This window comes from Biomphalaria glabrata, chromosome 1, assembly GCF_947242115.1.
Source record: "Biomphalaria glabrata chromosome 1, xgBioGlab47.1, whole genome shotgun sequence".
Taxonomy (NCBI): domain Eukaryota; kingdom Metazoa; phylum Mollusca; class Gastropoda; family Planorbidae; genus Biomphalaria; species Biomphalaria glabrata.
This window is the reverse complement of record NC_074711.1, coordinates 58,617,139-58,629,185: the sequence shown is the minus strand read 5'-3', so window position 1 is coordinate 58,629,185 and position 12,047 is coordinate 58,617,139. Positions and strand designations below refer to the sequence as shown.

At 38.3% G+C, this 12,047-nt stretch overlaps 1 protein-coding gene across 5 annotated transcripts in view; it reads left to right on the top strand.

Annotated features, from left to right (window-relative positions):
* The first annotated feature begins 2,627 nt into the window (after positions 1-2,627).
* Positions 2,628-12,047, top strand: part of LOC106051400 (corticotropin-releasing factor receptor 2-like) — a 249,220-nt gene continuing 239,800 nt past the window's right edge. For 3 of the 5 annotated variants that reach the window (XM_056004480.1, XM_056004473.1, XM_056004466.1), the window contains exon 1: positions 2,628-2,786. The gene's annotated coding sequence lies outside the window, so the exon portion shown is untranslated. Of the gene's footprint in view, positions 2,787-2,909; positions 3,114-12,047 lie in introns of all 5 variants that reach the window. The other 2 variants (XM_056004495.1, XM_056004486.1) reach the window with 1 other exon arrangement.

Genomic DNA, 12,047 nt, shown 5'->3' with positions numbered 1-12,047 from the left:
GTGCGTGATGGACTTACATTTTATGCTGGTTATGGCTCAGTGCGTGATGGACTTACATTTGCTCTTGAAATGGCAGGAGTGATATGTTTCTGTTCTAAGACGCTAAAATAGAAAGTTGACCTGCAACTGCTTTGAGCATACACACTTTGACCTTTATTTTGTTTTAATATAGAAACCAAAATATTCTCTTAGGATTTTATCTTATGCCATAGAAAATAAATATATTTTAGATAGCTAGATAGATAGACGGATAGATAGATAGAATAAAATACAAATTAAAAACAATGATATCTTCTTTTTTAAGTAACGTCTGTATTATATAAGATAAGATAAGATCCATCCTTCCAGATCACTGACCAAAATTCGATGACACAAAAGAATACTAGAACGTAAGAGCATTTTTTGAAGCATGAAGCATGAAGCATGAAGCTAAAACCACTAATAAATGTTAGTGTAAGATATTTCCATGGAATTAAGATTTGGATAAGCCAGACGTCAATATCTAAAGATCACAGAACGAAACCCCACTTCATTAAAATGTATTTAAAGAATTTCTGAAGCGCATCGTAAGCTCACAGTAAGCTCACAGTATTGCTTTTGTTACTTCAAATCATTTATGAATGCCGACATCAACAGTCTTAAGTAGTTTAACAACTTTACATTTTTGATAGAAAGAGCTCTTTTTTTTTTTTTTTAGAAGGCTTATATCAGCTCTGTCTGTCTGTCTGTCTGGTCAAAAGTTTGTATACATTGTACACCCAATCTCGGAACAAGATGAAAATGAGCACAATCATTTATTTTACCTGACAACACACAAAATTAACCATTTAGTTAATTAGCTATTGGTAACAAATTATTTTGTTTGGTATCTATAAAAAGAAATTGTACTTGACTGAAGTAGTGTTTTAAGCTGAATTAGTTCCCTTTATGAATGGTCGTCTGAGTCTTAGTGAACACAAACATGAAACACGTCGAGCCTATAGAAACAATACATAACTATATAGTCTTCTATGTTTATAAGAACTTCAATGGCATAGTGGCTACAATGTCGGCTTGAGTAGGCTTGAGCCATGTGTTCGAATTCAGGTCGTTCCCCAATTTTTTTTATGAATGCTTTTTAATTGTTAGTCAAGATCTATTAAAAATGTTATTACATGACTGGTCTAAACTGCTTTATACAACTACTAGTCGACCGGCGGCGTAGCATACGCCGCTGTTTTGCAGGGCCGGCCTTAGGCCACTGCAACCTATACGACCGCATGGATTCGCTCTAATTCAAGGTGTATAAATTATTAAATTAAACCATTTTATAACTTATAACAGATTTCCCGCGCCCTCCTGTCGATTTACGAGGAGCTATGGAAATCTCCCGAAATCGCAAAATATACGAAAAATATATAGACAAAAATTGTCATTTTGGGGTGTCATTCAATATGGAAAACGCCAATGTTACGCGCCGCATTATGCATCAGCCGTAATTGTGTAATCTGGTGAAAGAAGCTTCTCGCTCCTCAAACTAATGAAGAATTACTTGAGGCCAACAATTCTCAAAGATAGATTGAAACATTTGGTAATTCTTGCTCTTGAGCGTGATCTATGTAGGAAACAGAATTATTATGATATACTGTAAGACTTTGCCACACGCAAGGTTCGTAAAGTAATTCTGTACGTAGTAAAGAATGAATATAATGCATAGACGAATTTATTTACAAAACAAACTCTTAAATTTCACTTCTTATCCGCTTCGCTACCCAAACTTGGCCCCGCGAAATCCGTTTCACATATGGCTCTACAATGGTTAAGTCCGGCCCTGCTATATATATACATAGTAGATTACTTAGATTAGTTCCTAGTCCAAACTTCCCGCAGGACAAAGGGGGGATGGGAGCGGGCAGGGTGAACACTACTCTTGTTTTCTCGTGGACTATCCGCAAAAATAAGAAAGTGATATTTCCTTTACTTCTCGTTCAAACTCTTGAGGGAAGAAGAGAATTATATATATAGATGCTTAATATAAGCTTTGTTTAAAAAAATAGGTTTTTTTTTTAATTTTCTTCTTTGATTTTTATTTTAGACAATCTTCCTTGTTCCTTTTCATTCTTACTTCTTCCATTTTGAACTAACCATTATTTCATTTCCAATCTTGCACACAGATAACTAATTATGTTTTGAAGTAATGAAATACAAACACAGGTAATTGGATGTGATGATATACAAACATATGTTTAGTCAGGTGATATCTGTGTTTGGTTGGTGGTTAGGGCTGGATAAGCCTTTATACGAGAAGATTTTAAAATAATGTTTTATTTGTATATATTGACAAAACAAGTCACTTTCTCTATTCATACTATTTTTTGTTATATTGACAACCTGTCAACTTGACATAATACGTGCGTGACTTATAATACAGAAGATTATTGAAAAAAGGACAACTTCTAGACACAGAGAAAGTGTTGGCGTACGATAATATCACATATTCGGTATATCATGAGCCCAGCTTGTCGCTACTCCACTAGGAACAGGTTCCTTGAATATCTCGCGAGCTATGTAGAGCACCGGCTCCCCCCCCCCCCCGACACTTGTCCACACGCCTCACGTTAAGTCCACTACAGCTCGTCAGCTATAATTTTCTGGCCGACCAGGTCTGGAGAGTGTATTTGAGAAATGGGCAGGGGGAGATAAGGAGATGACACAAAACTACAAATCGGTTTAAAGCGAGAGTCTGTTGATTTGTACAATTGGACGGCGGTGTATGTAAACAACAGGCAGTTGGTCTATAGTGCCAGGTAAGTAGTCAATTAACTCTGTACATATACGCCTCTCGTAATTTTAGGAAATATGATTTAATTATTTTTTTTTAAGATTTTAAAAATGGTTTTAAAAAGTGCTATTAAATCTATATGATGTAGGCTCAACGATAGTACTGCTGCACAGATAAGTGAACAGTATTTAGGGCTCTCTTTGGTATTCCACGCTTTTGTGCATTGACTTAGTGACCTTGTATGTTTCTCTATTGAAGCCATTCACTAACTAATGTACACATGGATCTGGTTAGAGAAGAGAGAGAGAGTAGCGCTTCTAAAACTGTGGAGCTCCCGTCATGCTTAGTAGGGGTGAGAAGTCGTTCTTTGTTTGCTGTTTGAAATAAATGTATCGCACTTTCATAAATCAGAAATCTCTCTCCTTCTCTCTCTCTCTCCTTCTCTTTCTCTCTCCTTTTCTGTTTCTCTAATTCTCTCTTTCTCTTTTTCTCTTTCTCCTTCTCTCTTTCTCTCTCCTTCACTCTTTCTCTCTTTCTCTCTTTCTCTCTTTCTCTCTTTCTTTCTCTCTTTCTCTCTCTCTTTCTCTATATCTCTCTTCTCTCTTTTTTCTTCTTCTTTCTTTCTTTCTCCTTCTATTTCTCTCTCTCTCCTCCTCTCCTTCTTTCTTTCATCTTCTCTTTTTCTCTCTCCTTCTCTTTCTCCTTCTTTCTCCTTCTCTTTCCTTCTCTCTTTCTCTTTCCTTATCTTCTTTTCTCCCCTTCTGTCTCGCTCTCCTCTATCTTTCTGTTTTTAGTATTTTTTTAAAACTCCTGCTCATTGTAATTCTTTCCCATGCACATATCTATACATTTTTTTGTATTAAATTGGAGCGGCCCACTCTCTCACGTCTGTAGCTGTTCTTAGCAGAATATCAAGTGAATGACCGGTCTATTCTTGTCTAGCCAATTGTTCTTTGGATGACCCTTGCTTCCAATCTGACCGATCCAGCTTAGCTTTCGTTTCTTTGCAGTATTGAGTTCTTCCTTTTTGCCAGCCAAAGTGTTGACTTGTACAAATCCCATCATTGTTTCTTTTTGTTGTATCTGATATCCAGCAAATTCTTATCTTCCTATCTTATATATTATAGACGTTACCTGCATGTTAATCAAAGACTCTGCTAAGTCGTTGGTTTTCCTGGCTGATTCTAGTTTCTGTAGCATTTACTGTCAAAGAATAATTTTTTCCTTGTGTGTTCTAATGTCCAGCTTGCACAACAATATAAGCGTGTCAGTCGACTCTATGGTGTTGATTTTGGTTGCCGGAACATTTCTTTATCTTGTCCTGTTTAGTTTCTCTGGTACTCATGTATCGCTGTGGTGACATTGTTGATACTGTATGCTTTTTTTTTTACTAAAATTTAAATGAAACAGTCGGCATTACCGCCGCTCCACACCCACACACAGTTTTGGCCCTTGAATTCTATTATCTATTACCTTCCCCACCTTTATCTGACTAGTCTTCGTAGTATCAATTCTATATTGAAATATTTGACATTATTAACCTAACCTAAAGATGAAAAGAAAAAGGTTTTTGTGCTTAATTCTAATACATCCCGAACATTTTGTTTCATCGGATATGCATAGTACTCTAACTCTGCTCTTCTAAAATAGTTTCAAGAAAATTGATGAGTTATTTTTTTAAGCTTTGCGAATGGAGTGGCCCGCATTATAATGCCCAGCCGCATCATGAACTATTTTATCTCTTATTTAAACAAATATATACACATTCAATTAATCGTTTAACTAAACATTTAAATACACATTTCCTTACACGTTTTACTAAATAATTAAATACACATTTCTTTACACGCTGAACTAAACATTAAAGAAAAAAAAAACATGTTCTAAAATCAAAGCTGTGGTTTACAAAAGAACTACTTTTAAAAGACGCGGGAAATCTCGTAGTATTGATTTTTTTTCTTCACATATTTGAATCAATAGGATTAACACATTCTTCTTTTTTTTCATTCTTCTTTTTTTTCATCCACACATCCACGCACACACAGCTACATACACACATCTCTAAACGTATGTACGCACACAAAAACACATACACTTGCTCACACTATTACACACGAGCCCGAAAACTTAGGATAACATTAAAAAATTTGGAGAGCAGGATTGTCTAACTCTATCTCTGCGTCGTTAAGAGCCTTACGAGGAAGCTATCGGTTAAACTGATGGACAATGCATTGATGGTCATGCAACAAAATAATGGCATCTCTTGCACAGGTCGTCTGTAACACACAACTGTGCCATTGTTGAATTGTTGTTGTAGTTTTGGCTTAAAAATGGAAAGCATCCTCAATAGTCCTTCAGGACAATGTAATAAATATCCTGTGCACTTTTTTCTAATGGGTGAAAAAGAATGCAGAGTCTGTATTTTAAAACAATTTTGCAAGACTTTTTGTAGATGAAATGAGCCATTCAGTCAGAAAAGCTGAGGCATTCGTGCTTCTAAGGCAATATTATGGTAGCTTGAGATATTTGCATTTTTTTGCGCATGTGTACACATGCATTCTGCTTACCTTAGTTCTTCCTGTTCGTTTTTAAGCCTTTATCAACAGATTTCTAAAGTTCTCTGTGTCCTTACAATAGATTTTCAAAGTTCTCTGGGCTTTTAATAACAGATTTCCAAAGTTCTCTGGGCCTTTAAAAACAGATTTCCAAAGTTCTCTGGACTTTTATCAACATATTTCTAAAGTTCTCTGTGTCCTTACAATAGACTTCCAAAGTTATGTGGGATTATAACAACAGATTTCCAAAGTTCGCCAGGCCTTTAATAACATATTTCGAAAGTTCTCTGGGCCTCTAAGAACAGATTTCTAAAGTTCTCTGGGCCTCTAAGAACAGATTTCTAAAGTTCTCTGGGTCTCTAAGAACAGTTTTCTAAAGTTCTCTGGGTCTCTAAGAACAGATTTCTAAAGTTCTCTGGGTCTCTAAGAACAGATTTCTAAAGTTCTCTGGGCCTCTAAGAACAGATTTCTAAAGTTCTCTGGGTCTCTAAGAACAGATTTCTAAAGTTCTCTGGGCCTCTAAGAACATATTTCGAAAGTTCTCTGGGCCTCTAAGAACAGATTTCTAAAGTTCTCTGGGCCTCTAAGAACAGATTTCTAAAGTTCTCTGGGTCTCTAACAACATATTTTTTTCTAGGTCTCTTTAGTAAGGTGAAATACTACATTCTAAGACATTCTTTCTTAATCTTTCTACTCAATGGGAAATGTCCCTCTCTATTTCTATTGGGCTGTGTCCATTAAATGTTCCGACTGGAGAGAGACGAGCCTCTCTTCGACATGAACAAAAAATGTTTTGACAATGTTGACGTATTGAAAGGGAAATAATTAAGAGAAGCAATGAGCTGAAACCGCAGAGAGTTAAATAAGGGATATTTGCGAGTCGATACGTCAGATTTATAGGTCAACATCCAAATAAATCAAATAAGAGTAGACAGTTGGTTGAAAACAAGCAGATTGACAACAACATATTGTTCTTTGATGTAGCACTAGAGTTTGGCGGCTGCTTCTGTACAATTATTCTAGACTATTTTAATAAGGAATAGTCTTTATATTTTTGACCTTATGACAGGACTAATACAACAACTATAAGTCACCTAAGAAGTCTTTTTAGTCTAATATTAAAAATAATTAACTTCTATCCTAATTAAAGACCAAAAGCAATCGATCCATTTATCGACCGAGTTAATTATCTTTTCTGTGATTGGGATTTTGAAAAACTTCACCCTTATTGTTGTTAAACAATGTACCCCTCCAACTCTAGTATGCGAGTATGTGTGTGTGTGCGTGTGAAGATAACTTACTTTGAAGAATAGATCTCTTAGTATATTATTTATTGCAATGACCAACCAATTGTATCGATGCAGCCTATACTTAATATTGGGGTGAAGCAATCCATCAACCTGTAGAGCTGAAATACTTCTGTTCCAATGATAGGCAGTGAAGCAATAAGAGATCTGAGAGACAGACTGTATGGCCTGGTCGTTTACAAAGAAGCAGACTATTTCTTTCAACGTCCTGGACTCCTTCCTCCCTTTCCACCAACCATGTGTTACTCAATGTCTTTCAAATCACCTGACTCGACACACACACACACACATGCACACATATATTAGGCAGCTTTCTTGGTGATTTTTAGTTCAGATTGTGAATGCCTGGTTTAATACAGTGTTCAAAGCGCTCACAGTCGTTTTATATATTGCTGTACAGTCGCTTGGCAAAGGACACAGATCATAAGTAAAGAGCCTCCAATATTCTGGCAGTGACAGTTTTAATTCTAGATAGTTTCCCTCTCTTAAAATATCTCTGTCTCTCTTTAGCTCCGTCTGCATCTCTCTGTCTCTCTCTAGCTCCGTCTACATATCTCTGTCTCTCTATGTAGCTCCCTTTGCATCTCACAGTCTCTCTCTAGCTCCCTTTGCATCTCACAGTCTCTCTCTAGCTCCCTTTGCATCTCTCAGTCTCTCTCTAGCTCCCTTTGCATCTCTCTGTCTTTCTCTAGCTCCGTCTGCATCTCTCTGTCTCTCTCTAGCTCCCTTTGCATCTCTCTGTCTCTCTCTAGCTCCCTTTGCATCTCACAGTCTCTCTCTAGCTCCCTTTGCATCTCTCAGTCTCTCTCTAGCTCCGTTTGCATCTCTCTGTCTCTCTCTAGCTCCGTCTGCATCTCTCAGTCTCTCTCTAGCTCCGTTTGCATCTCTCTGTCTCTCTCTAGCTCCCTTTGCATCTCTCTGTCTCTCTCTAGCTCCGTCTGCATCTCTCAGTCTCTCTCTAGCTCCCTTTGCATCTCTCAGTCTCTCTCTAGCTCCGTCTGCATCTCTCAGTCTCTCTCTAGCTCCGTCTGCATCTCTAAGTCTCTCTCTAGCTCCGTTTGCATCTCTCAGTCTCTCTCTAGCTCCGTCTGCATCTCTCAGTCTCTCTCTAGCTCCCTTTGCATCTCTCAGTCTCTCTCTAGCTCCCTCTGCATCTCTCAGTCTCTCTCTAGCTCCCTTTGCATCTCTCTGTCTCTCTCTAGCTCCGTCTGCATCTCTCAGTCTCTCTCTAGCTCCCTTTGCATCTCTCTGTCTCTCTCTAGCTCCGTCTGCATCTCTCAGTCTCTCTCTAGCTCCCTTTGCATCTCTCAGTCTCTCTCTAGCTCCGTCTACATATCTCTGTCTCTCTCTAGCTCCGTCTGCATCTCTCAGTCTCTCTCTAGCTCCCTTTGCACCTCTCAGTCTCTATCTAGCTCCGTCTGCATCTCTCAGTCTCTCTCTAGCTCCGTCTACATATCTCTGTCTCTCTCTAGCTCCGTCTGCATCTCTCAGTCTCTCTCTAGCTCCCTTTGCATCTCTCTGTCTCTCTCTAGCTCCCTTTGCATCTCTCAGTCTCTCTCTAGCTCCGTCTGCATCTCTCTGTCTCTCTCTAGCTCCCTTTGCATCTCTCAGTCTCTCTCTAGCTCCCTTTGCATCTCTCAGTCTCTCTCTAGCTCCGTCTGCATCTCTCAGTCTCTCTCTAGCTCCCTTTGCATCTCTCTGTCTCTCTCTAGCTCCCTTTGCATCTCTCAGTCTCTCTCTAGCTCCCTTTGCATCTCACAGTCTCTCTCTAGCTCCCTTTGCATCTCTCAGTCTCTCTCTAGCTCCCTTTGCATCTCTCAGTCTCTCTCTAGCTCCGTTTGCATCTCTCAGTCTCTCTCTAGCTCCCTTTGCATCTCTCAGTCTCTCTCTAGCTCCGTCTGCATCTCTCAGTCTCTCTCTAGCTCCCTTTGCATCTCTCAGTCTCTCTCTAGCTCCGTCTGCATCTCTCAGTCTCTCTCTAGCTCCCTTTGCATCTCTCAGTCTCTCTCTAGCTCCCTTTGCATCTCTCAGTCTCTCTCTAGCTCCGTTTGCATCTCACTGTCTCTCTCTAGCTCCCTTTGCATCTCTCAGTCTCTCTCTAGCTCCGTTTGCATCTCACTGTCTCTCTCTAGCTCCCTTTGCATCTCTCAGTCTCTCTCTAGCTCCCTTTGCATCTCTCAGTCTCTCTCTAGCTCCGTCTGCATCTCTCAGTCTCTCTCTAGCTCCCTTTGCATCTCTCAGTCTCTCTCTAGCTCCCTTTGCATCTCTCAGTCTCTCTCTAGCTCCCTTTGCATCTCTCAGTCTCTCTCTAGCTCCGTTTGCATCTCTCAGTCTCTCTCTAGCTCCCTTTGCATCTCTCTGTCTCTCTCTAGCTCCCTTTGCATCTCTCAGTCTCTCTCTAGCTCCGTCTGCATCTCTCTGTCTTTGTCTGTCTCATCCTTTTTGACAAATAGTAATTTTAAAAAGCCTGCAATGCTTGTTTCATTATATATATATATATATATGTATATATGTATAAACGTATTTCTCCTCTGCATCAAGACAAGATTTCTTTATTTTGAAGGTAGAACATATAAAGATAAATCCAGCACTAGCCTATATCTTCTCTTAGTTATTGATTAGAACAAGGAATGATTAACTAAAACACGCGAAGTGTTGCTAATATTAGAATATTCAAAAGGGCCTAGCTACGGAAAATTTGTTCATTCAAATGATCTTTAACTGACTGATAAGTCTTTGATAGAAGAATTTTACTGAGCGTTCTGAGCCATGGAATAGAGTTTCAATAGAGTTCTTCATTTTAGTCTCAACGTCTGGACCTTGGACAAGTGGCAAGCTGGATGAGACGAAGTTGTCTGAAGCATTCCCAAAAAAGTTATCAGATTGTATTATTTCTAATGAGATTGATAGGAAGTAAGGAGGCTGAGTGATAAAGCTCTTAACTTCCGAAACGTAGGGTCCCCGGTTCGAATCCTGGTAAAGACTGGGATTTTTTATTTTGGGATCTTAAGTCTACCCAGCTTTAATGGGTACCTGAAATTATAATTTTGGGAAAGTGAAAGCGCCTGGTCATTTTGCAGGTATCATGACACTCTCGTTGTGACCCTTACCCTTAAAATCATCTGCCCTATGGATCGCAATGTCTGAAAGGGGCGCTTTACAGTCAGATGTGTATGCAATAAAGCTTCCTGTACTCTGAGCGGTCATTCGTCAAACCTCTAAGGAAAAAAAAAGACAAGAAATTAAAACTACACTACGTTTATCTGTTTCGTTCATTCCACTCAAAAAGAGTAGAGAGACTATATGTCTGGTCTGTTGCCATTGGGAGAAGCAGCTGTTGATGTCGGTCTTGTATTAGAAGCTCAACAACTGGAGCGCTGTTAACAAACATATGTCACCCTTGCTTATACTATGTTTTAGAGAGAGACCTACATCGGCTACTACATTCGTGTTCTCAAAGAAACTTCCCTCAAGGAGAGACATAGTTTACTAACAACAACATCAAAACAAAAACAAAAAAAAACGCATGCACCAGTCCAAAAACTAGATCACAATCTCTTTCTGAAAAAAAAATTTCTAATTGTTCATAACATAGGCACTTACAAAAAAGCTCTAGAGATGAAGGCAGGGGCGGACTGGCTATATGGGCATTCGGGCAAAGGCCCGGTTGGCCGTTACTAAATAGGGCCACCCAAAGGGCCTTATAACTGCAATTTAAATGTATGACGATTGTATAATATTCTCTTTCAAAGCAACTTTTTGAGTCTCGCGATTATTTTTGACATCTAATATACTTTGAATATGAGAGACAGTCCAACAAGTTTCCAAGTCATTGAGAAAGCAGTATATGACCTTGTGACTTTACTTGTGAGTAATGTAAAGTTCCCCTTTCAGACCTTGTAATCTATACGGTAGATGATGTTAAGGTCATCTGCTTCTTTGGCCAACGGTTAAGGAGCAGGGTACCATGTGGCCATCACAACCACCAACGCCTTTAATTTCTCTAACTATAAGATAAGATAAGTTTTATTGGTCCGATCGAATGGAAATTCAGTTTGACTACAATTGAACATCTCAGCGTAAAGTCAGGTACCAGTTAGAGTCTTCACCGAGAATCGGACCCAGGACATCAGATTCGGAAGCCAAGAGCTTAACCACTCTGCCACTGCGCCCCCCCCCCACCCATGACCTAGTGACCTAGTGAGATGAGCTGTTAAATAATTGAGGATGAAGAGTCGTATTTGTCCTCAGAAAATGGTGAGGAGTGAAAGTGAATCATAAACAATATGTTCATTGATGGAGGATCTTCAGATGCCTTAAATGTGAATGTCAAGGATATGTGTATGTTAATGTATATAGTAGCAGGAGATTTTTCATTCCCCATTCCAAGTGTTATACTTCAATTATTTAATAATATACCTTATCATCTAGTAAGTTATTCATATAGCTAACTACTTTCAATTCTTTATTACACTTTACACAATGCTTTTGAGGACAAGTATGATTGGATGGCTATCATATGGCAAACAATTTGTGGGCCGGATTGTATAGAAATCCCCGCTCTGATTTTAACACCCAGCCCCTGGATAAAGGTGTAAAATAAAATAGCTTTACCTAAAAATATAAACTTTATAAACGGGTATAAACTATTCATTTGCATATATATTTTAAGCAAGGATATAAACATAATCTCCCTTACATTTATGCATTGTCTAAGAAGTGGTGTATTATCATGAAAAAATTGCTTGCATAATTAATTGTATAACCTAAACGGTTTGCTTTTCAAAAACAAAACGTGTTCATTGCACCGATACTTTGAAATAAGATTTTTAATTTCTTTTCTAGATTTTGAGATCTGAGTGCGTCAGTCGGACAGACGGACATTTGGCACAAACCTAATAGCGGCTTTTTCCCTTTACGGGGGCGCTAAAAATCTGAAAACAAATAATACACTTGCACATCTGTAATGTTGCAGACCTGATTGAAGGCACCAAAAAGACGGACTGTTAATGCGACCTTAAAAGCAAGAAAAAGATTTTAAAATACTTCAAACCCCCCCAAAAGGTCGTATAAGGGGAAGAACTACCAATTTACAACTATATATCTCAATAATGTAGAAATTATTTCCCTTTCTCTAAATCAAACAAATATATTAATAATTATTCAATTGACTAATTGGTTATTTTAAATATTTTTTTTTGATGCAATAAACAATTATGGAAAGTTTCAAATTGATTCGAGATTAGTTTTGGGAGAGATAGTGTGTAAAAAATATGTACCAGTTGGTTTAGGCTTTAATGACGTCATTTTAGACTAAATTCTTGGTAATAAATAACATTGAAACAAATTAGAGCATTAATTTCGTCAATATACAGCGACAGCGACTTGGACCGATAGCTCATGACATACAAGAAGTATAGATTT